Here is a 26,390-nt window from a genome sequence, read left to right as displayed (position 1 = left end):
GTACATGCGTGGGCATGAGTTAGAGCTGCTGTGCAGTGCAGTTGAATATTGCCTGGTGTGCAGACTGCTTAATGAAATAGTGGTATAGGGCTCAGAGTACACTCCAGCAAAGTGCTATTTTTGGTTTTACCTATAGCACATTTTTGTAACTCAGTAATTTATTTTGTGGGTTTCTAGTAACTAAGTAAGGCCTAATTGTAAATAAAAGTGAAAGTCTGTGGATTCCATGTCGTGTGTCACAAAGAAAGACTTGCATTTTTGGATCAGTTTATAGGCCATTGTAAGAACCCATCAGTAGGCTGTGGACCATACTTTGAGAATCACCACTTGTTCTGAGAGGGTATGTGATGGTGGGAGGAATGCAGATAGGTCTCAGTTCCCTCCCTGCTGCTCTCTACTACTTTTTCCATCCTTGCTGATGTCATGTTCTAAACTTCATGTTACTGTAATCTATTCTAGACTGCTGACCTTTGTCAGTGGCTTTCTCCCTCTTTGACCTGATGGAAGTTCCTCCTGCTTCTAATGAGCTGCTCTTTCTGAAGGGATTCCCCTAGCTGGGCCTCTGATATCCCAGTTCTTTATATTATAGCCTTCTCAGGATTCATAAGTGCCCTGGGTTAGGAGGGCTGCAGCTGGGTTGAAGGATGCTCAGGCATACCCTCCTGCTGTACCTGGAAGGGCTGTACCCTCTCCTGCCCAGATCCTGCTCCTGCCTTGGTCTACTCTCAGGTAACTTACTGTCTCCTCTCTCTCCAGTCCAGCCATCTTCACAGAACCTCAGTTCATTAGAGAAATCTGTACGTATATACACCAAAATTATGGGCTAGCTTTATTTCTCACTGTAAAAAGGAGAGGGTCTTGCTCTTTCAGATATTAAGATATTCTTAGAGCCATACAATTAAAAATGGTAGTGTTGTGCTAAGACAGAAAAAGTAACCAATTTAAAAAATAACTCAGAGACAAAACTCATGTATAATTGTGTTTGTTTGCTTTTTGAGATGGAATCTTGCTCTGTCACCCAGGCTGGAGTGGTGCAGTGGCACAGTCCCGGCTCACTGCATCCTCTGCCTCCTAGGTTCAAGGAATTCTCTTGCCTCAGCCTCCTGAGTAGCTGAGATTACAGGCACCAAGCACCCCATCCGGCTAATTTTTGTATTTTAGTAGGGACGAGGTTTCACCGTGTTAGCCAGGCTGGTCTCTTAACTCCTGACCTCAAGCAATCCACCCACCTCAGCCTCCCAAAGTGCTGGGATTACAGGCATGAGCCACCACGCCGGCATCATGTATAATAGGAATTTAGTAGAGCATAAAGATGGCACCACAAGTCGAAGGAGAAAGGGCATACAGGCTCGTTGGATGAAGCTGAACAAAACTGAGTCCATCCCTAACTCCAGGTACAAGTGTAGAATTCAGGCAGACTAAAGATTTAAATGAGACTGGTAAAATTAGAAAGTAATGAAGAAAACAAAAGATTATCTCTGTGGCTTGGTGCAGCAGCACTTCGGGAAGATGAGGCAGGAGGATGGCTTGGACTTTGAGACCAGCCTGGGCAGCATAGTGAGATCCCATCTCTACACAAAATTACAAAATTAGCTGAGTGTAGTGGTGTGTTCCTGTAGTACCAGCTACTCGGGAAGCTGAGGTGGAAGAATTGTTTGAGTTTGTGAGGTCAAGGCTGCACTCCAGCCTAGGTGATAGAGCAAAATCCTGTCTCAAAAAAAAAATAATAAAAGATTATCTTTGTGAATTAGGTATCTAAGGGAAGGACTAAACAAAACCTTAAAAGCAAACATTGTAGGCAAAAAGTTGATGAACTTGTTTAAATCTAATTTAAGGATTTTGTGCTATTAAGGACATCATAGACATGGTTAATACACAGATAATTTACTGGGAGAAAACATTTTCAATATTTAAAATTCGCAAGGAATGTACAGGGAATTCCTGCAAATCAAGAAGAAAAAGAAGAACCCCAGTAGAAAATAGGCAAAGAATTAGAACAGACAGTTTACAGAATAAGAAACCCATAATGCTAAGCATATGAAAAGATAGTCAAACTCACGGGCTATAAAAATATTCAAATTAAAATAAGATGTTTTATATCTCTTAGGCTGATAAGAAATTAGAAAGCTAGATAATGTCACATGTTGGCTGGAATGTGAGACTATTGTAACTTAAATCCTTTACTGGTAGAAAAGTACATTGGTACAGCCATTCTGGAGAGCACGCTAGCAATAATTAATCAACTTAAGTATACACATATGCTTTAGCTCAGCAAGTCTTTTATTTATATTCCACAGAACTTACCAGAAACATGCATTACTTGTGAACCCAGTGAGTTAGAGGATGAATGTATTTCCTTCCTGGGGTGGGGGTTCAGTGGGCAAAAAGTAGGGTATTTTTGTCATCAAATGATATGCAGTTGTTAGAAATAACAGACCAAATATACAAAAACTATATGGACGAGACTTAGAAAACATAGTTGGAATCAAAAAGGAAACAGAAACACAGTTTCACTTAGGTAAATTAGAAAGATACAGACAAAGGTTTTTTAGGATACAAGAAGCATGAACCATAAAATTAAAAATTCTTAAACTTTACCAAAATTAAAAATATTGGCCAAGCACATTGGCTCCTAGTGCTTTGGGGGGCCAAGTTGGGAGGATCACTTCTAGGAGTTCGAGACCAGCCTGGGCAACATAGTGAGACACCCATCTCTACAAAAACTGAAAATAAAAAATTAGCCAGGCATGGTGGTACATGCCTGTTGTCCTAGCTACTCAGGAGGCTGAGGTGGGAGGATCACTTGAGCCCAGGATTTTGAGGCTGTAGTGGGCTATAATTGCGCTATTGTACTCTAACCTGGTAGACAGAGCGAGAACCAGTCTCAAAAAAAAAAAAAAAAAAAAAAGAAGAAAAGAAAAGGAAAGGAAAAATAAAAGGAACAAAGTTGATACATATGACATAATAGATAAATATCAAACTAACGCTGAACAAAAGAAATCCTACATTTAAAAAGTACATATTGTATGGCACCATGTATGTGAAATGGAAACTAAATTAGTAACTTAGATCAGTATTTATCTGGGGTGAAGAGTGAAGGGAGGGAGGGATTGCAAACAGACACAAAAAATTTTTTTGGGATCAGTGGAAGTGTCCTTTACCTTGATTGTGATTTTATGTATGTGTACAACTTTCAAAACTTCAAATCGTGTACTTTAAATTGATGCAGTTTATTATATGTAAATTATTCCTTTATAAAGTTGATAAGAAAAAGTACATGATATAAAACATAAATGTATTAAGAGAACATAAACTACATATGTATTGTATACACACACACACACACACACACATGCACGCACACTCATTAAACAAAATAGAATGGTTGCCTTTGCAGGAGGAGAGACATAGTGAAAAGGGAGAATAAAAGTGAAGACTTGATTTATATTATTTCCATAGGGTTCATTGCAACTCACTTGATATGGTTGGATAATTGTTTCTGTATATCTATACATTCTATGATGGTTAGAAGGATGGCCCATCTAAGCACAAGGAGTAAGGCGCTCTAGGGAGCAGAATGGCCAAGATGTTCACTAAAACCTACAAAAGATTACTGTGGGAAATTAAAGAATATTGAAATCGACATACCATGTTCATGGGTCAGAAGACCTATTAATGTTACTGAATCTCCCCAATGTGTTTTATTTTATTTTTTGAGACAGGGTCTTGCTCTGTCACCCAGGCTGAAGTGCAGTTGCGTGATCTCAGCTCACTGCAACCTCTGCCGCCTGGTTCAAGTGATTCTCCTGGCTCAGCCCCCCCGAGTACCTGGGACTACAGGCACCCACCACCACGCCTAGCTAACTTTTATATTTTTAGTAGAGATGGGGTTTCACCATGTTGGCCAGGCTGGTCTCAAACTCCTGACCTCAAGTAATCCGCCTACCTCAGCCTCTCAAAGTGCTGGCATTACAGGCATGAACCACCGCACCTGGCCCCCAATGTGTTTTAAAATGCAGCACATTCTCTCAATCAAAATCCCAGAAGGCTTGGGTTTTTTGGTCTTTAAAAAATTTTTGCTTTGGTAGAAATTGAAAACTGATTTTAAAACTTATATAGAAATATAGAGATTCAAGAATAGTCAAACCATTTTGAAAAAGAACAAAGTTGGAGGGTTTACATTACCTGCTTTCAAAACTTATCATAAAGCCAGCAGCAATCAAGATAGAGTGGTACTGGTATAAAGATAGATATATAGATCAATGAGACAGAAAACAGAGCCCAGAAATAGACCCAGACATATATGGCCGATTGATTTTTCACAAAGGTGCCCAGGCAATTCAAAGGAGAAAGTATAGTCTTTTCAATAACTGGTTGCACAAAAACAAACAAAAGAACACTGATTCTTATTTCTCACCATGTACAAAATTAACTTGAAATGGATCATACAACCTAAATGGAAGAGCTAAGACTAAAAAACGCATAGAACAAAATATAGGAGAGAAATGTTAGTGATGTTGAGTTTGGTAAAGATTTCTTAAATGGGGCAGAAAAGCATAAAAAAAAACATTGAACTTTATCAAAAGTAAAAACTTTTGCTCTTTAAACAACACTGTTACAAATATTTAAAGGCAAGCCACAGCCTGGGAGAAAATATTGTGAAACATCTACAACAAAGGTCTTGTACTTTACTGTTGTACTTTACTAAGTCAATAAAAAGTCAAAACAAAGTCAATACAAGACAAAGGTCTTGTACCTTACTATTCAGTAATAAGTAGACAAAGAGCCAGCTAAAAATAAACAAAGATATGAATAGACACTTCACCAAAGTAGACATACACATGGCAAGTAAGCACTTGAAAAGATTCTCAGCATCAAATTAGTATAAAATGTGAATTAAAACCACAATAAGACACTACTCTTATACTATACTATACTCCATTGGCTGCATACCACCACCCCCAAAAAAAGGCAGTATCATCCAATCAATATTTGGCATTATAAAAACAGAAGAATGGAACTATACTACCAGTTAGTAATTTAAAAACAATTTTTTTGAGACATGGTCTTGTTCTGCCACCCAGGCTGGAGTGCAGTGGTGCAATTATAGCTCACTGCAACCTCAAAGTCCTGGGCTCAGGCAATCCTCCCACCTCAGTCTCCCGGGTAGCTAGGACTACAGAAGTGTGCCTCTATACCTGGCTAATGTTTTTAAATTTTTTGTAGAGACGGGGTTTTGCTATATTGCCCAGGCTGGTCTTGAACTCCTGGCCTCAAGCGATTCTCCTTCCTTGCCTCCCAAAGTGTTGGGATTATAGGCATCAGCCACCGCACCTAATCTTAATAATAAAATTTAAATTGAGAGACAGCATTAAGATTTAAAGTATTTTTCTTATATCCTTTGGTAGGTCAGTTAAGTATGTTGATAAACTTAGACTTTTTTCAGTTAATTATGTAGGCTAAAGATTTCTAGGTCAACCACAACAAGAATAGAAAGTATGTAAAGTGCATAACTTAAAAACTAACTAGAAGAGGTCAGGCATGATAGTTCACACCTATAATTCCAGCACTTTGGGAGGCTCAGGCAGGAGGATCATTTGAGGCTAGGAGTTCAAGACCAGCCTGGGCAACATAGCAAGACTCTGTCTTTACTAAATAATAATGGTAAATAATTTAAAAATCAGGTAGGCGTGGTGGCGTGTGCTTGTAGTCCTAGCTGCTCAGGAGGAGGCTGAGGTAAGAGAATCAGTTGAGCCTAGGAATCCAAGATTGCAGTAAGTTATGATCATATCACAGCCCTCCAGCGTGGGCAACAGAGCGAGACCGTCTCCTAAAAAACAAACAAACAAAAGCGCACACACACACACACACACACACACACACACACACACACACACAGAAGGGGATATATAGTGATGAAAAAAAGGCATGAAACTCAATAAAAGAAAAACTAGGCTGGGCGTGGTGGCTCACGCCTGTAATCCCAGCACTTTGGGAGGCCGAGGCAGGTGGATCAGGAGGTCAGGAGATCGAGACCATCCTGGCCAACATGGTGAAACTCCATCTCTACTAAAAATACAAAAATTAGCTGGGCGTGGTGGCACGTGCCTGTAATCCCAGCTATTCGGAAGGCTAAGGCGGGAGAATCGCTTGAACCTGGGAGGTGGAGGTTGCAGTGAGCTGAGATCATGCCACTGCATTCTATCCTGGGTGACAGAGCGAGACTCCATCTCAAAAAAACAAACAAACAAAAAACAAATGTTGAGGGAAGAGGCCAACACTTAATATCTGAAACAGAAAGCTGAGTGTATTGGTAGTTTAAGTAAGAAGAGCTGTGCTTATAAGACTTAGTCTCTGAGCAAAGCAGAGAACTACTGTCTTTCGTAGAGTGGTTATTAAAGTTTGGTCAAGTGTATTTTGGTTGCCTGTTGCACTGTGTTGGCATCTGCACTGATGCTACAAAGCGATGGCAGGTAAAGCTGCTTGCACCTTAGCACAAGTCAAATCAGTAGCACTAAACTGCTATTATAGTTGTCATTATATTTCTCACTGCCATACGCGGTAGGAAATAAAATGAAGCCAATTTTACTTAAAAATGTTATTGACGAAACATTTAATTTCATGAAATCTCAATTTTTGGATATGCGTCGTTTCACTCAAAAACGAATGTCTACTCAGGAGGTTGAGACAGAAGGATCACTTGAGGCCAGCCTGAGCAACATAGTGAGACCCCATCTCAAAAAAAAATGTGGTGATGAAATGGGAAAAATACGCATAAAACACTACCACTGCACACTGAAGCTTTATTGTTGCCCCAAGGAAAAGCCCTCATGGTGTGGGTTGTTTGTACTACAAGCTGAACTAGCTGCTCTTTTGGGGGTACCATTTTTACTTGAAAGAAATGATAGACAAAGTATGGTTATTTAGACTGGGTTTTGACAGACCTTTTCTCAAAGATGAATGAAGTAAGCCTGTCACTTCAAGGGAAACCACTGGCAGTATTTTTTTGCAGTGAGAAAACTCTGGCTTTCAAGTGAAGACTAGAATTCTGAAAAACTTACATCTGCTGCCATAAGCCTGACATCTCAATATTTAAACACTTGTCTGATACGGTCAGTAGAGATATTAACAAATGAGATTTTTTGATACTTTATAACGAATGTGAAATCATTGGAAGATGTGTATAACTCAGTGAACCCATAATGCGCAAATGACTACGGTTAGGATGTTACAGAATCATGCATGGATAAAAGATCTATTCAGGCCAGGTGCAGTGGCTCACGCCTGTGATCCCAGCACTTTGGGAGGCCGAAGCGGGTGGATCACGAAGTCAGGAGATCGGGACCATCCTAGCTAACACGGTGAAACCCTGTCTCTACTAAAAAATACAAAAAATTAGCCGGGCGTGGTGGTAGGCGCCTGTAGTCCCAGCTACTCGGGAGGCTGAGGCAGGAGAATGGCGTGAACCCGGGAGGTGGAGCTTGCAGTGAGCCAAGATGGCGCCACTGCACTCCAGCCTGGGCAACACAGTGAGACTCTGTCTCAAAAAAAAAAAAAAAAAAAAGATCCATTCAAAGTATGAGATAGGCCAATGGATTTTAATGTAAGAGTATAAAAATGGTCACTGATACAGCTTCAGATTCCATATTGCAACCAACCTTTAAGAAACTACCAGTTTTGAGTTTTGGTGTAGTGTCAACGAGGAATATCCACAATCATTTGAAAAGATTATTATAATACCCCTCTCTTCCTTTTCTAGCTATTTTTGTGAGAGGCCTGTTTTTTTCCTACATTTCATTCAAAACTGTTTTACAACAGATTGAATGCAGAAACAAATGAGAACCCAGTTTTCTCTTATGAAGCTGGAAATTAAAGAGATTTGCAAAATTCTAAAGCAATGCCACTCTTTTCCTGCTATTTTTTTGTTTTAGAAATATTTTTTCATTAAATTATCTTGTTACAATATTTAATGAGTTTATTATTGTGAATTTTAAATGAGCTAGTAAATATTTTTAAGTGTCTTAGTTTTAATTTCTAATGTAATAAATACTAACATAATTCTTAACGCCCACACACTGACACTCTTTGGTGTCCTCAGTAAGTTTTAAGAGTGTCCCAGCCTGGCCAACATGGTGAAACCCCATCTCTACTAAAAATACAAAAATTAGCTGGGCATGGTAGTATATACCTGTAGTCCCAGCTACTTGGGAGGCTGAGGCACAAGAATCGCTTGAACCCAGGAGGCAGAGGTTCCAGTGAGCTGAGACCACGCCACTACAGTCTAGCCTGGGTGACAGTGAGAGACTCTGTCAATAACTAACTAACTAACTAACTAACTAACTAACTAACTTTTAAGAGTGTAAAGAGTCCTGAAGCCAAAAGTTTTAGAACCACTGTTTTTTAGAGTCTTCAGTGGAGATCAGGGATTGGTGGCCGTAAGAAGTAAGAGTAGGTATTGGCTAATCTTTATCTGTGGATTCATAGTTAGACTGAGTTAGACCGTTGTTGATTTTTAGATAGCTTTCAGAAGCACAGTCATTGAAGTGAAGCTGCTGTTAACTGGCTGGCTTTCAAAACCTTGTATACTGGTGTGAAATAACCAATGGTCAATTCAGATGGGTTTAAAACAGTTCTTGTGGTTACTTCTTGCTATAGAAGAACAATCAGTACCTTCCTAGATGGATAGGAACTCAAGAGAGATGAAAACATATGTCCACATTAAGACATACACAAATGTTGAGCTGGGCGCAGTGGCTCACGCCTGTAATCCCAGCACTTTGGGAGGCTGAGGCAGGTGGATCACCTGAGATCAGGAGTTCAAAATCAGCCTAGCCAACATGGTGAAACCCCGTCTCTACTAAATATACAAAAATTACCAAGGCGTGGTGGTGGGCACCTGTAATCCCAGCTACTTGGGAGGCTGAGGCAGGAGAATCGCTTGAACTCGGGAGGTGGAGGTTGCAGTGACCTGAGATCATACCACTGCATTCCAGCTTAGGTGACACAGCAAGGCTCCCTCTCAAAAAAAAAAAAAAAAATGTTGATAGCACTATTATTTCTTGTAGCCAAAAAGTGGAAACAACTCAAATACACACCAGCTGAAGAAGGGATAAATAAAAAAATAAAATATGGTATATCCAAATGATGGACTGTTCAGCAATAAAGAGGAATGAGATACTGATAATGCTACAATATGGATGAGCCTTGAAAACATTATGCTGAGAGAAAGAAGCAGGCCACAAAGGCCACATATTTAATGGTTTCACTGACATGTCCAAAGCAGGCAAATCTATAGAGTCAGAAAGTAGATTAGTGGTTGGAGGGGATAGGAGGATGATGTCTAAGGGAAATAGGGTGATTCTTCCTTAACCATTATCTGCCAAGGCCACACCAGGCTGAGCAGTGGAAGAATGTCCCTCCTGGGAGCTGGACAGCTTCAGCAGTTCATTTCCTGTTGTTGGGGGTTTTGGGAGCTTGGGAATTCTTGTAAGATTTAATAGTCACAAGCCATTGCAGGCTGGGCTTGGAGTTTATTTGGCTATATATTTCCTTCAAAATCTAAGTAGCTAACTGTAAAAAGATTTTTTTTTAGATAATTGTGGAAATATGAATGTAGTTTGAGCATTTGATGAAATTAAGAAATTTACTTTGTGTTAATGATATTGTGGTCGTGTAAGGAAATGTCTTTGTGTTTTATAATGTCCAGAAGGATGTATTTAGGTATGAAATGACATGGTGTCAGGGACTTGTTTTATAATAATGCAGCCAAAAAAGAGAGAAGGAGAAAGAAAAGGGGGCAAGGGAAGGAAGGAAAAAACAAAGGAAGAAAGGAAGTCAGAAGTAAAATGTTTTAATTGTTGAATCTGTAGGATGGGGTTCATTATACTATTCTCTCTACTTGTGGTTAAAAACTTTCATTAAAAAAAAGTCAGGCTGGGCCGGGTGCGGTGGCTCACGCCTGTAAATCCCAGCACTTTGGGAGGCCGAGGTGGGCGGATCACGAGGTCAGGAGATCGAGACCATCCTGGCTAACATGGTGAAACCCAGTCTCTACTAAAAATACAAAAAAATTAGCCGGGCATGGTGGTGGGCGCCTGTAGTCCCAGCTACTCGGGAGGCTGGGGCAGGAGAATAGCGTGAACCCAGGAGGCGGAGCTTGCAGTGAGCCAAGATGGTGCCACTGCACTCCAGCCTGGGCAACAGAGCGACACTCTGTCTCAAAAAAAAAAAAAAAAAAAATTCAGGCTGGGCTTGGTGGCTCATACCTGCAATCCCAGCACTTTGGGAGGCCAAGGCAAGAGGTTCACTTGAGCCCAGAAGTTTGAGACTAGACTGGGGAACATAGTGAGACCTCGTCTCTACCGAAAATAAAAATGAAAAATCAGTCGGATGTGGTGGCACGTGCCTATAGTCCCAGCCACTTGGGAGGCTAAGGCAGGAGGATCGCTTGAACCCAGGAGATTGAGGCTCCAGTGAGCCACTGTACTCCAGCCTTAGCAACAGAGCAAGACCCTGTCTCATTAAAAAAAAAAAAAAAAAAAGAAAAACCAAAAAGTCAAACCAAACCTTTACACAGGTATGTAACCATATCTGTGAAGGTATCAGAGACTTATTTAGTCTCTGGTGTTTTACTTATTGGCCTTTGTGCTCTATCCTTCCCTCTAGCCCTTAAATTAATGCATGGCTACTTGGCGAGTAGTCCAGGGTGGGAGACAATACTTTTAATCTTCCCCTTTGAGTTCACTCCAGTTGCCTGGCAAAGAATTCAACTATAGGTTGAAAAGTGTTGGGGGCCACAGTTTTATCTCCTGTGAAGGTTGTTGCTTGGCGGCATCCCCTTAAAACTGCTTCCATTGAGGATATAAACGCTACTATTTATAACAAGGGGACGGGGAAGTTGTCTGTGTGTATATCCATAGTTATACATACATAAGCATATATATTATATATAGGTTTGCATACATATGCATAAAATAACTGGAAGCATAAAACCCAGAAATAATAACTTTGGTTTCTTTCTGGGAAGAAAACTGACAGCTGGAAGATAAGAGTGGGTGAGACTGCTGGGGAGAGAGGAGATAGGATGAAAGGGGACCAAAAACCAAGTCCTGGGGAAATGATAACCAAGGAGGGGTAAGCAGGAGGAAGGGCACAATGGGAAGAAGCCTGAGAAGGAGCAGCCAGACAGATAGGAGGGAAAACCAACAGAAGAAAAAGTTTCAAGAAGTTGTGCAAAGGCATGTATGTGCCCTTGCCCTTGGACCCAGCATTTCCACTTCTAGGAATTCCCCTACTGGGATTCTTGCACACTTGCAAAATGATATATGCACAAGGTTACCCATTGCAGCACTTTGTTTGGTTATTTGCAGCATTGTTTTTAATAGCAAAAATTTGGAAGCAATTAGAATGTTTACCAGTAGAGAACAAGTTAATTAAATCATGGTTCCCCCATCCGGTGAGTACTCTGCACCTGAAGATGAGGAGGCTCTGTATACACTAATATGAAAAGATTTCTGAAATATACTGTTAGGTGTAAAAAAGCAAGGATGGGGAGTTTTCTTTGGGGCTTATAATGTTTTAAACTTTTATCATTGTTGTAAATGGATGTAGCTGGTTGTTATATTCCTTACAATGACGAGATACTGGGTTCTTGGGTTTGTTTTTCTATGAGTTCTAGTATTCTGTTATTCTTTCTAACTTTCTTATTATGAGCAATAGTTGGCATGGAGGAGTGGCGGATCAAATTTTTAGGTTATTAAATCGGCTCCATTTCAAGCCAATCAGCGTTGCCTTCTGCTGTTTTGTGCCTGGCTGCCAAGTGCCTTTATATGGTGTTTCAGCTTTTTAATGGAGCTTTGATATGTAGCAGTCACCCTGAGCCACAAGAGGGCAGAAGAACCTTTTGATTGCCACAGGACAGATTAGCGCTGGAATCATTTCTGGCAAAATCCTGCATGGAGTAGTTCTTCAACTCACTTACTAGACCGTGGGCATCCAAAGGCAGGCCAGTGTCTAAGCCATCAGAGGAGGCAATGGAGGGGTGAGAGGAGAGAGTGTGTGTTTTGGAATCCTCTATATCTGCCTTATGTTCCAGGCTCCCCTGCAAATTACTTAGTGAACTATACTCCTTACAGTGTTAACCTCTCTCAGAGCTTGAATATGCAAGACAGTAGAGGCATTACAACATAATGGAACATAAGAGTTGAGGCTTTGGAATCCACCCCACCTAACGTTGAGTCCTGGCTGTGTGACTTTGGGTCATTTCTTAACTGTCATTTATTCAATGAGATAGTGTGTGTAGAGCTCTTAGCACTGTGTTGTGAACACTCAGAAAGTAACTGCTATAATTACAATAGTACAAGGTATCGGCACAGATGAATAATATTAATAGATCCTTAATAACTTTTATGTAGCTCTGTTATGTATTTAATAATTTGTTTGGTTATAAGCAAGGAGGTAATATTTTGCTTAAGACAATTTCAGAGCTCCTTTTCTCAGAGGGGCCCTCAAAATGTCTGTGGTATTTCTTACTTTCTTACCAACAGTCTTTTAATAGTATAGTACATTCTGAATTTTTGCAGAGTCTCAATTTTAAAGGTCCCATCCCACTGTGATTTTGTGTATTTTTGATTGGAAAATATAGTATTTGGGCTATATAATGAGGTAGAGTCGCGCAACACAATATTGCATCGGGATATAGTACCTGTCTCAGGCCGAGATCCAGGGGAAGCAAACTCTGAGATAAAGATTAGGGTGTGAAAAGCTTATTAGGGAGTGGTTATGGGATCAATACTCCTGGAAGGAAAAGAAAGGAAATGAGGAAGAAGGGAAAAGAAAAGGGAAAGATGTGGAGATTGTATAGGGGGAAAAATCGGGCCGTGATTTAGTCTCAGTAAAAGGCCTCAGCCCACCCCATGGGGACTAGGGCTCAGATAATCCATGTTTTCTAAGCCATAGAGTGAGAGAGCTGTGCCTTTACAGCTCCTCCTGACCCGTCATTGGACGAGGGCTGCCCCAGGAAGGGGCATGGCCGTGGGCCAGGCAGCGCTCTTCAGCAGATGCATTCCCTGAAGAGGGCTGACAGTTGAGGCCTTTCTGTCCTTCACGATCCCAGCAGCTGGGGAATAAGCCCTTCAGTTACTGAGTGGCCTCTACAGCTTCCACCATAGTGCCCAAAGGGCTCTCCTGAAAGGGCTGGTAGAGTAATAGAAGATAGCTTTAGACAGAATTGCTTTGAAGCAATACTTAAGAATAATTGTTATTTTTAACTTTAAGAATAAAAATAAAAATAATTTCATTTTTCATTTATCATTTTAGTGTCAGGGCAAACTCTAGTGTAACCAACTACCCCCAAATTTCAGTGGTCTTAACACAATAAAGGTTATTTCTCTCCTGTCACAATCTGGTGCAGTTCTATATTGGTGGGGAGGAATTCTGCTCTACCTAATTCATTTAGGGCCACAGACTTCATCTAGTGACTCCCCCAGGCCCTAGGGCCTGGAGTCCTTCACTGGATTCTCTAAACCAGCTCCCAGAGGAGAAATGGACGGGAACATGGAGAACTGTGCAGGTCTCAGTGAAGAGACCTCTCTCTTCAAGCTTCTCTCTTCAAGCACAGAGAAGTTCGTGTGCTTCCCTGCAGTGCACGTTCCACAGATCAGTACTCAGTCGCATGGTCCCACCTAACTGAGAGGAGGCCACGTAGCCCTCACAGCTACACTGTGATGTTGCTCATACCTGTGTGGTGGCTCCATTTCATCACTATTGGTGAATCAAAGACACTTCTAAAACTGTATGTTTTAGGTTCCCCACACTTAAAATACTTAAATTGGCACCATCATAGTATCATAGTTTTACTTACCTGGGGACATTTTAAAAGGCTGAGGAAAGCTAAACTTTATCAGAGAGAAGGAATAGAAGGGAGGAATACAGAGCTGAGAATTTAAGGATTCCTTGCTCTGGAAAGGCAAAAAAAGGTAAAACAATTTCGTGTGCGTGTGTGTGTGTCTGTGTGTGTGTGTGTGCACGCACGTGCGCTTTTTTTTTAGTGGTATAGGAGAAGATTGAGAAGCTTCTGATCCTGCCATGTAGCTGTAAAAACAAGCTCCTCTTTCCCTCAGCCATAACAGGATTGATGTCTTTCACATGGTAACATGGAGATAGATGTCTGCTGCAGGGAAGCACATGAGCTTCTCTGTGCTTGAAGAAAGAAGCTTGAAGAGACAGGTCTCTTCACTGAGACCAGCACCATTCTCCATGTTCCTATTTCTCCTCTAAGAGCTGGAATAAAAAATTCAGTGGAGGAAATTACAAGGAAATAGTCATTCACATAGCCCTGACAGCTCCTTGCCCAGATTCACATGAATACCACCCAAGTAGCCCTTAAGTCAGAGGAAGAGAGGCCAAGGGAGAGATATCAATGACTTCTTCTTTCAGTCTATGAGGATTACTGCTGACTGACAGCTTGTTACTTACTCAGCTTTATTCCAGGCAGTGTGGGGCATTTAGGAAGAGAGGCGCCTGGGCCTGGGAATTTTAAAGACTGAAAGCTGAGACTCACAGGAAGTAACCAAGGACAAGACAATGAGATGAAGTGTTTCAGAGACAACAAAGAAGTGGCGATTAAAAAAAAAAAAAGTAAATAAATAAATAAGAAGTGATGTCAAGGAAAGCTTTGAGGAAGAGATGGGCACTGAAGCAGGGACCTGGCGGTTGGGGTAGGACATGTGGGGACCTGAGAAAGTGCTCTAGCAGACAGAGCACTAGAAATATTTTGTAAGCTTCAGTGAGAGCTGAGAGCGGCTTGTGAGGAATGGTGGGGGGCGGGGAGTAGTGAGACCGAGGATTGCAGAGCAGGGCAGAGTCGATGACAGAAGGCCCTAAGGTGAGGTGTGGAGTTTAGATTTAATGCAGCAGGGCCATTAAAGGCTTCTACCCTTAATGGAAAGACCTGGTGGAAAAGTAGTGTTCTGGACTTTTGTGTGAAGGAAAATTAACAACACAGAGGTCTCTTCTGGAATTTCTGTTGAGCACCTAGAATTTAAAATGGGAGGTTGTGTCCATTTATTCCCTCAGCAAAATAAGAGGAAGTGACTCTCAAGCCTGGACTTGAAAGATGAATGAATAAGATGAGAAGTGCATTCTAGGCAGTGATAGTAGCATGAATAAAGTGGAGGGGCCTGGAAAAGGGCTGGGAGAGTCTTGTGTGGAATGCAGAGTTTGGATTCTGAGTTAGGCGGAAGCAGCTGATGAAAAGGAGAGAGAGAAATGTGGTCGGATTTGCATTTTAGAAGGCTCACTTTGGCAGCTGTGTGGAGGCTAGATTGCGAGAGAAAGAAAAGAGGTAGGGATACCAATAGCCACAGCACTTCACCACTTGAGGAGTTTCAGGGATGGACAGATGCTTGGAAAGGCCTTGTGGTGGAGGTAACATCTGAGCTGAGTAGGGAGGGCTAGGAGGAGCAGAAAGGCAGAGGGAAGATTATGGATAGAGGCGCAAGAGTGCAAGGCATGGCATGAGTGAAAACCAGGGGAAGATGGATGTGGCTGGCATATAGAGTCTCTGGGGGATGGTACTCCCTGGGCAGGTAGGTAATGAGTCAGGTCACAAAGGGCCTTCTTTATATGTTGCAGTGAACAGTGAACAGTTTAGACTTCATCAGATAAATGAAGGGGAAGCCACAGACCATACATAGAGCAAGTATCAACAAGTGTCAGAGGATTGATCACATGCAGAATCAATCCTCTGACCACAGTGAAATTAAGCTAGAAATGAATAACAAAAAGATAACTAGAATATTAAGAAATGAATTTGTAAATAATCATTGGGTCAAAGGAAAAATCATGGGAAGTAGAAAATATTTTGAATTGAATGATACTGAAAATATCAAAACTTGGGTGGGGGGGCTAGGGGAAGGATAGCATTAGGAGAAATACCTAATGTAGATGATGGGTTGATGGGTGCAGCAAACCGCCATGGCATGTGTTTACCTATGTAACAAACCTGCACGTTCTGCACATGTATCCCAGAACTTAAAGTATAATTAAAAAAAAAAAGAAAATATCAAAACTTGTATGATGCTACTATAACCTATAAGCATAGAGGGAAGTTTGTAGACTTTAATGCATGTTAGAAAAATAACCGAAGGTTGAAAAAAATTAGTAATCTAAACATCAATTTCAAGAAGTTAGAAAATGTACAGCACATTAAACCCAAAGAAGGAAAACAGAAGATAATAGTTTGATGAAAAAGAAAAAAAAATACAGAGGATCAACAAAGTCAAAAATTTGTTCTTTCAAAAGATTAATATACTTTTCTGAGGAGCAAGTTTTTTTAAAAAAAGATTAATAAAATTGACAAATGCTGGGCACAGTGGCTCATGCCTATAATCCCAGCACTTTGAGAGGCCAGTATTTGAGGATCACTTGAGGCCAGGAGTTTGAGACCAGCCTGGACAACACAGCAAGAGCCTGTCTCTACAAAATTTTTTTTTTTAAATTAGCTGGGTGTGGTGGTACATGCCTGCAGTCCTAGCTACTCCAGGTGGCTGAAGCAGGAGGCTCACTTGAGCCCAGGTGTTCAAGGCTGAAGTCAGATATGATCACACTACTGCACTCCAGTCTGGGCAACAGAGCAAGACGTCATCTCTAAAAATAAAAAATAAATTTTTCAAAATTAAAATTGACAGACTTCTGGCAAGACTGATTGTGGAGGTCAGGGAGGAGAGAAATTGAAGCACAAGTGCCAGTGAACAATGCCAGGAACAGGAAAGGAGACCACACTACAGGAGCTATAGACTTGAAAAAGATAAAAAGAGGCTATATGAACAATTTTATGCCAAAAGTCCTGAGAATTTTGTGAAAACAGATCCATTTCTAGAATAATATCCGACTAAAACTGACTCAAGACATCATGGAAAACCTTAGAATCCTATAAACTTTTTAAACCAATGGAATCAATAATCCAAAATCTTTCTCCCCAGAGAACTTCAAACCCAGAGGGCTTCACTGGAGATTTCTTCAGCAGATTGAAAAGAATAATTAATTCCAGCTTTGTACAAACAGTTCCAGAGAACTGAAAAAGAGGGACACTCCTTACTCATTTTTTTGAGACTAGCATAACCTTGATACCAAAACTGAAGAAAGACAAACTCAAGAAAGAAAGATTAAAGGCCAAGCTACCTAAAAATATAAATGTAAAAATCCTCAACAGACATTTAGCAAATTCCACAATATATAAAAAAGATAATAGATCACCATCTAGTAGTTGGGCTTATCCTAATATACATGGTTGATTTAACGTTAGAGAAATTCATCAGTGTAATTAATCACATTCATAGGTTAAATAGATTTTTAATAGATTAAAAAGAAAAACATTTCAGTAGATACAGAACAAGCATTTAATAAAATTCAGCATGTGTTGATGCTGGAACTGCTTAGCAGACTAGGACTAGCAGAGAGCTTTCATCTGAAAAAGGGTATCTGTTCATAAAACTCAAGCAAATATTTTAAGGGTGAAATTTTGAAAGTTTTCCCTTCAAGATCAGGAACAAGGCAAGAACATTCCCAAACCACTTTTTTTCTAATACTGAGCTGAATGCCTAGCCTGGTGCACTGAGGCAAGAAAAACCCATGATGAAAATCTTAACCGAGGAAGTAATAGGATGGGGAGGGGAGGGCATGGGCTTGGGAGACATTTGGGAAGAAGCCTTGTCATGCCTTGGGTTCCTGTGTTCGTTTCTTTTTTTCAACACATATTGACTAAATATAATATCTGATAATAGGGAAGGTAGGAAAGAGAAGCAAAGGAAAGGGGCCTAACATTTACTCAGTTCCTACCCCGTGAAGGTGCTGGACTAGATGGTTCAAGTGTTTTAGCTTATTTCATTCACATACTCTCTTTGCTATCTTGAGAACTCCTGTAATTAGTCATCTGGGAAACTACATAAGAAAAAGGTAATATACTATATATTTGCATAAAATCATTCCCATTGTAAAATACTAGTTCAAGCTTGTTTTTAGGTATAAAAGGATGTTGTATTTTATGTAGTAGTTCTGTTTTTATTTTTTCTCTCATTTTTATTCATATAGCAGGTCTTTGAAGTAGAATAAAGTCTGGCAAATGGTCTTTTTCTAATTTTATAGATAAAGAAGCAAGTACAAAATTACACTGATTAGCTCAATTGTCAATATGGGACTGAAACTTTAATCTTTCATCCCAGGGAGTAAATAATTTAAACTATAACTTGAACCATGGAGTAAATAATTTAAACTGTAACTTGAAAGCACATAATCAAAAGATTTTTGAAACGGAAATATGTTGGGGTCCTGGAAGCATGGTTCAAGGAATCAAGCAGAATATTCTCTAGTAAAAGTCTTTGTAAGACTAACTATGAAAGAGAGAGAGAGAGGAGACAGAGAGAAGTGAGGAGAGGAGAGGGGAGGGGAGAAGAGGGGAATGAGTAGGGGAAGGAGTAGAAGGGAGAAGACCAGTGGACAGGCCTCAAGTTTTTAGCTGTGTGTGTAAATTAACAAACACAAACAGAACAGATTTTAAAAGCACTGACATAGGAGGGAAGGAAGGTTCAACCTCATTATGACTTGTTGAGGTGGGACTGGTGACAAAAACAGGATGATAAAAAGATAGGACATTTCAAAGACTACATTTAAAGGAGAAAAAGAAGCAAGCCGTCCTGGAGGCAAGACTAGGGATGAAAATTGCTTGGACAGTTGTTGTTTTTTTTCTTTTTTTTGAGATGGAGTCTCAGTATATTGCCCAGATTAGTCTTGAACTCCTGGGCTCAAGCGTTCCTTCAGCCTCAGCCTCCTCAAGTAGCTGAGAGTACTACAGATGCACATGAGACTTGGATAGTTGTTGATTGACTGTTAACTCTAGAAACAAAGCATCTAATAAAATCTTGCGTTGCTTCTTATTGCTTGGAAGGGAGAAGTTATTCAATTTAGCAAACATTTCTGAATTCCTGCTGCATGCCAGGTACTTTGCCAAGTACCCAGGATATTATGTCTGGTGAAGTTCGATCTCTGAGCCAGAAGAAAGTTCTGAGCCCTGATCTCTATCAGATAATCCAGAACGTCCTCTCATGGCGTACAAGGCCCTTCATATTCTGATCTCTGACTGTCTTTACAGCTTTATCTTCCAAAGTAACAAAGATAGCTATCATTGATTGAGTTTAAGTGCTTTGCATGCCTTACCTTCCTTAATCAGATCTTCACTCTTCCAGCTGTAGTTGCCATTTCCAGTGGAATTCTTTTGTCCCTCATCAGTTATCCCCTTCTTTTGAACATTTTCATCCTCTATTTTGTCATGGCTGTTTCCCTTTGGGCAATAAACATGCTTATTGACATGTAAATGAAAACTGAATGTATTTTATATTCAAATTGAGTGTCTGAATATATCTGTTATAAATAGAATGGCTGGCTTAGAAAACATGAATTAGAGACTTATTTTCCAGGTACTATAAAAGTGATTCTTGGAAATCATTATATTTAAATAAGCGAGACTGTTGGGCGACTTTTTTTTTTTTTTTTTTTTTGGAGACAGAGTCTCGCTGTCGCCCAGGCTGGAGAGTGCAGTGGCATGATCTCGGCTCACCGCAGGCTCTGCCCCCGGGGTTCACACCATTCTCCTGCCTCAGCCTCCGGAATAGCTGGGACTACAGGCGCCTGCCACCACGCCTGGCTAATTTTTTGTATTTTTAGTAGAGACGGGATTTCACCGTGTTAGCCAGGATGGTCTCAATCTCCTGACCTCGTGATCTGCCCGCCTCGGCCTCCCAAAGTGCTGGGATTACAGGCGTGAGCCACCGCGCCCGGCTGGGTGACTTCTTTTGGAAACCACTTTTGACCCCTAATTTAGTCCAGAACTCAGATTATAATGTTTTAATAAAGTTGTGTGTGTGTGTGTGTGTGTGTGTGTGTGTGTATAGTATCTGCACTATCCAGATCATGGTTGTTATAGTTGTGATGCTTATAGTGTTAATTTGAGGAAAATAACTTTCTTAGACAAATGAACACCTCCCTTTGTTTTTTTTACAGAAGATGGCCTGTTTCAAAGGTGTGTGCTCCTGGATGTTGGGTCATCATTTTTCTCTCTTTCAGGAGCATGGAAGTTAAAAGGAAAAATAAGGGAGAATATGAGAAGTCAACTGACTTGAAACTGAGCGTATCCTGCAGAGGTTCTCTTTTTTTTTTAGATGGAGTTTCACTCTTGTTGCCTAGGCTGGAGTGTGATGGCGTAATCTCTGCTCACCGCAACCTCCGCCTCCCGGGTTCAAGCGATTCTCCTGCCTCAGCCTCCCCAGTAGCTGGGATTACAGGCATGCACCACCACACCCGGCTAATTTTGATTTTTAGTAGAGATGGGGTTTCTCCATGTTGGTCAGGCTGGTCTCGAACTCCTGACCTCAGATGATCCGCCTGCCTCAGCCTCCCAAAGTGCTGGGATTACAGGCATGAGCCACTGCGTCTGGCCGGTGATCCTTTTTTTAATCCTATATGTATATTTGCTTTTTGTCATGATGGACAGATTTCCTGGAATCTAGAGCGCTTGTGACAGACTCAGCCTTCCATCATGAGCTCATTGCTTACATCTTATTCTCTCCAGCTACACTCTTGGTGCCCTTTCCTATTGCAGTGATTTTTTTGGTTTGTTTATTTTTGTTTTTGAGACAGGTTCTCACTCTGTCATCCAGGCTGGAGTGCAGTGGTGTGATCATAGCTCACTGCAGCCTCAAACTCCTGGCTCAAGCGATCCCATGGCCCCAGTGTCCCTTGCAGTGATTTTTTTTAGAGAAAGTTTTAAAATTTGTATTCAGTAGAGTTGTTTAATAAAATGAAGAAATACTTTTTCTTGGCAGATACTGACTTTATTTTATTTTTAGTTTTTTGAGAAAGAGTCTCACTCTGTCACCAGGCTGGAGTGCAGTGGCGTGATCTCGGCTCACTGCAACCTCTGCCTCCCAGGTTCAAGCAATTCTCCTGCCTCAGCCTCCCGAGTAGCTGAGATTACAGGCACGTGCCACCAGGCCCAGCTGATTTTTTTTATTTTTAGTAGAGATGGGATTTCACCATGTTGGCCAGGATGGTCTCGATCTCTTGACCTCGTGATCTGCCCGCCTTGGCCTCCCAAAGTGCTGGGATTCTAGGCGTGAGCCACCTCACCAGGCCTATTCTCAAATTTTTTTTGAAAAATCACTCTATTTATGAATTTCCTAGTTAGTTTTGAATGCTCTGATAAGTGAGAAAGTGGAAGTGAGAAAGGAAGATGTGAGGGGTATTGAGTGTTGTAACTCTAGTTAATTAATGCCTTCTGAGATAGCTGGATCTGGGGAGCCACATCCACCTCACTCCAGCGGGCGTGATTTTGGCTCCTGATTGACATCCTACCTGTGATTTTTTTGTTTTTGTTTTCTAAAGACCGGAAGGATACTAACTCATGCCTTCCTTGGCATCTCAGTGTTGTCTTACTGAGCTTACTACATGCTCTGGTCCCAGGGCTCCAAGTTCTGACCCACTGTTAATCCTTTTTATTTTTTGTTTCCTCTTAGCATTTTGCTTTGGAGAAATTACAAGCCATTGGAAAAGTTGAAAGAACAAGCTGATGATCATCAAGATCCTGTTAACTAGATTCCCCAGTTTACATTGTAACATTTTCCACATTTGTCCTATCTTTGTAGATGGATAGATAGATAGATGATAGACAGATAGGTAGATAGATAATAGACATTTTTCTGTACAATTTGAAAGTAAGGTGTAGAGTTTTTGATATTTCCTCAAATATCTCAGTTTGCACCTCCTGAAAAAACAAAGTTTTTCTCCTTCATAGCCATGGTACCATTATCACACTAAGACAATGGACTTAATTCTTACATTAATTATTTAATAATTAACTTACTAATCACAAGGGCAAAACTGTTCTGTGGTTCAACACCTTAACCAAATGATCCAATTTAATATCACCAGTAGTGGGACAGTCTGTCATTATGTGCCTTCTGATGTGATGCAGTAAGAAATACATATCACCTACATAGTGTCTGTGCCAAGGTGTTTAACCTGAATTTGATCATTTAAAAAAATCAGATGAATTCAATACACAGGACATGCTACAAGCCAGCTGGCCTGAACTCTTCAAAAGAAGGCAGTCACATGAGAAAACAAAAATGGAGAGGGTGAGCTGTTTCTAATTATAAGAGGCAAAAAAGACAGAATAGCCAAATGCAATGAGTAAAATTTATTCAAACACAGATATATAAGGGAAAAAGACATACTTGGGGGGGCAGTTGGGTACATTTTAATATAGACTATAATGACAATATTGACTCCTTGTTATTCTTATATATAATAAATCCCTGTTAGTAGTAGTTTTAGATTCCAGTTCTAACTTGGTTTTTTCTTTTGCTATTGTTACTCTTGTTTCACTGAGCACATGGAACTATATATCTTATATTTTAATTTAAAAAGGAAGTATTTTCTGTCTTATTGCCTTGTGGAAGGTTTTGTAATGATTTGTTTCCAGAAGGCCGCCACCTTGCTGCCTGTTCAGGTGTTGAGTGGATCACTGAGGGAGCTCCACTCTCTGGGATCTTCAGGACCTTTGCATTGCTGATCGTGGACTGGAGTTTTTAGGATAGGGGCCCAGCAAAAGAATGTGAGGAGTCAAGGCCAAGCGTGGGCAAGCCCCATATGAAGAAATAGATGACTCACCTCTGTGGAAGGTGGAGCCAAGCATCTCCAGGGCTGTAGATGTCCTAAAATACAGATTTGTAAAAGTCTGTTATAGTTCTGTGTAGAATTTGGTCATCCTTTCATTTGGAAAAGTGAGTGGTAGGATTTTTGTTTCCTAAAGATGACCTGTTTCCAGATCCTGTTTTATAGCATTGTTCGTTCATTCATTAATTTCTCACTCAGCAAATACATATTGAGTGTCTGCTGTGTGTCAGGTACTGTGCCAAGTGAAAGGGATTATGGAAAAGACATTATGTGTCACCTCAAGTTTTCAATCTAGACAGGGAAACCAACATTAAACACAGGTAAACCTTCAGTTACATCCGCGGTAAGTAAAAGCAGGGAGTGTGAGAATACCAGAAAGATGCCAGTCTGAGATGCTATCTCAGAGTCTAGCTCTGAAGATGCTTACGCCACACCTTCGTCCTCAGCCGCTAGTTACTTCCAGTCCCTGACTCCCTGATTCTGGCACGTTCTCTTTCCTAGTGTAAGAGCGAAAACCAGCTAACTTAATCCATGAGTACCTTGTATATCAATTTATAAAGATAATTTGTTACCTTTGCTGAATAAAAGAAACTCTTCATGATTGCCAGAACCTCCCTATTTTTCAAGAGAAGCTGGAAATCTGAATTTTTTTTTTTTTTTTTTTTTGAGACTGAGTCTCGCTCTTGTCACCCAGGCTGGAGTGGAATGGTATGATCTCAGCTCACTGCAACCTCTGCCTCCCAGATTCAAGCGATTCTCCTGCCTCAGCCTCCAGAATAGCTGGGATTACAGGCGGCCCACCACAATGCCTGGCTAATGTTTGTATTTTTAGTAGAGATGGGGTTTCGCCATGTTGGCCAGGCTGGTCTTGAACTCCTGACCTCAGGTGAACACCTGCCTCAGCCTCCCAAAGTGCTGGGATTACAGGTGTGAGCCACTGCACTCAGCTGGAAATCTGAATTTTTATGTGAAATCTCCTGACTTATAAATGGTAACAAATTCAGACATTTGCAAACACTTCATGGGCTAAACCTAATACATCTGTGAGCCTCCAGTTTACAACTTCTACTTCCTGTATAGTTATGCAGGAATTCTAATTCAAAGATTAAGGAAGTTCCCTTTTTCTTGTGCATACCCTTGTTCAGCATAGTTACCAAATAAAAGATTCAGAATACCAAGGACACAAACCAGGAGTTTTTTTTTTTAAGTCCCTTTTATTTTCTCCTCAATATAATATTAAATAATAAATAATTATGACTTTCACTGATCTTCCTTCCTTAACCTAAGCAGTAAAGATCTCCCTATCTTGCAAGAGGCAGGTGAAGATTTGTCCACAGTCAGCCTCCACTGACCACAGTATGGTCAGTGTTTCCCTGGAGGTGAGGTGACCTGCCTTCTATTCCTTTTTCTTCCTTTCTTGTAGATAATAGTTTTCTTGAAATATAATTTACACACCATACAATTTACTTACTTAAAGTTCAAAATTCAGTGGTTTTTAGTATATCCACAAAGCCGTGCTAACATCACCACAATTACAAACATCACCACAATTCATTTTAAACATTTTCATTACCCCAAAAAGAAATCCTGCAGCCATTTGCCGTCAGGGCCCATTTTCCCTCAGTCACCCGTATCCCTAGGGCAACCACTGATCTACTTTCTGTCACCGTAGATTTGCATGTCCTGGACATTCCATATAAATAGAACCATATAATATGTAGTCTTCTGTGACTGGCTATATGGGTTTTTGCACTTAGGATAATGTTTCAAGGCTTGTCTAACATTTATCTCATTTCTTATTATGGCCAAATAATATTCCATTATAGGATAACACCACGTTTTATTTATCCATTCATCAACTGATGAATGGATAAATATGGATGATATTTAGGTTACTTTCACTTTAAACTCTTATTATCAATAATACTGAACACATGTGTACAAGTTTTTGTGTAGACATACTGTTTTCATTTCTCTTGGGTACTGGCGGTGGAATTGCTGAGTCACATGGTAACTCTATACTTAACTTACCGAGGAACTGCCAGACTGCTTTCCAAAGCTGCTACATCATTTTATATTCCCACCAGCAGTGTGTGAGGGTTCCCTTCCTCTCTGTGCCCTCCATTCTTAATACTTATAATGATCAACAGTGATGACAACCCATTACAACTTCACATTTCTCAGTTGGGGCGCTGAAAGCTATGTGTCCTCTCTTTTTTAATGGAAATATTATAAATTGCTAGGCGTACAAAATTTCTCATGAGAAAGTATAAAGACTTTGTTGAGCACCTTTCATTTTTGCCCCTTCTCTGGCTTAACTAAGTAATCTCTTGAGAATGGTATGGTACCATGCTCTTTTAAGGACAGCCTATCAAGTTCATCTTTTTCCCAGGTGAAAGGAGGAATGTCATATGGCTAATGACTTCAGAGTCTCATCATGTCTAAGGGTCTCTGGCACATGCATATTATATAGGTCCTGCTATCAGAGAGATTCATATCTTTTTTATTATTTGGGTTTTTAAAGCAAATCCCAGACATCATGTCATTTTACCCATGAATACTTAATTATGCATCTCTAAGTCATAAGATCTTTTTTTAAAAAGCCAATGTGTTATTACCTCACATTAACAATAATTCCTTAGTGTCTTCCAATACACAATCCATATTCAGATAACCCCAATTATTAAAAATGCCTTTTTGAGCTCATATAGCCAAGACAATCCTAAGCAAAAAGAACAAAGCTGGAGGCATCATACTACCCAACTTCAAACTATACTTCAAGGCTACGGTAACCAAAACAGCTTGGTACTGGTACAAAAACAGACACATAGACCAATGGAACACAACAAAGAACTCAGAAATAAGACCACACACCTACAACCATCTGATCTTCGACAAACCTGACAAAACAAGCAATGGGGAATGATGCTGGGAGAACTGGCTAGCCATATGCAGAAAATTGAAACTGGACCCCTTCCTTACACATTATACAAAAATTAACTCAAGATGGATTAAAGACTTAAATGCAAAACCCAAAACTATAAAAATGCTAGAAGAAAATCTAGGCAATACCATTCAGGACATAGGCACAGGCAAAGATTTCATGATGAAAATGCCAAAAGCAATTGCAACAAAAGCAAAAATTGACAAATGGGATCTAATTAAACTAAAGAATTTTTGCACAACAAAATAAACTGTCATCAGAGTGAATAGATAACCTACAGAATGGGAGAAATTAGTTCAACCATTGTGGAAGACAGTGTGGCAATTCCTTAAAGATCTAGTAGCAGAAATACCATTTGGCCCAGCAATCCCATTACTAGGTATATACTCAAAAAATATAAATCATTCTATTATGGAGATACATGCACTCATACGTTCCTTGCAACACTGTTCACAAGAGCAAAGACATAGAATCAACCCAGATGCCAATCAATGATAGACTGGATAAAGAAAATGTGGTACATATACACCATGGAATACTATGCAGCCATAAAAAGGAATGAGATCATGTCCTCTGCAGGGACATGGTTGGAGCTGGAAGCCATTATCCTCAGAAAGCTAACACAGGAACAGAAAACCAAAAACCGCATGTTCTCATTTACAAGTGGGAGCTGAACCATGAGAACACATGGACACATGGTGAGAACAACACATACTGG

General features: G+C 40.3%; 1 protein-coding gene across 1 annotated transcript in view; it reads left to right on the top strand.

The window, feature by feature from the left end:
- The window catches only part of ST3GAL3 (ST3 beta-galactoside alpha-2,3-sialyltransferase 3), a 226,552-nt gene that overhangs the window by 45,649 nt on the left and 154,513 nt on the right, over positions 1–26,390 (top strand).

Source organism: Gorilla gorilla, chromosome 1 (genome assembly GCF_029281585.2).
Source record: "Gorilla gorilla gorilla isolate KB3781 chromosome 1, NHGRI_mGorGor1-v2.1_pri, whole genome shotgun sequence".
Lineage (NCBI taxonomy): Eukaryota > Metazoa > Chordata > Mammalia > Primates > Hominidae > Gorilla > Gorilla gorilla.
This window is presented reverse-complemented; position numbering and strand designations above follow the sequence as displayed.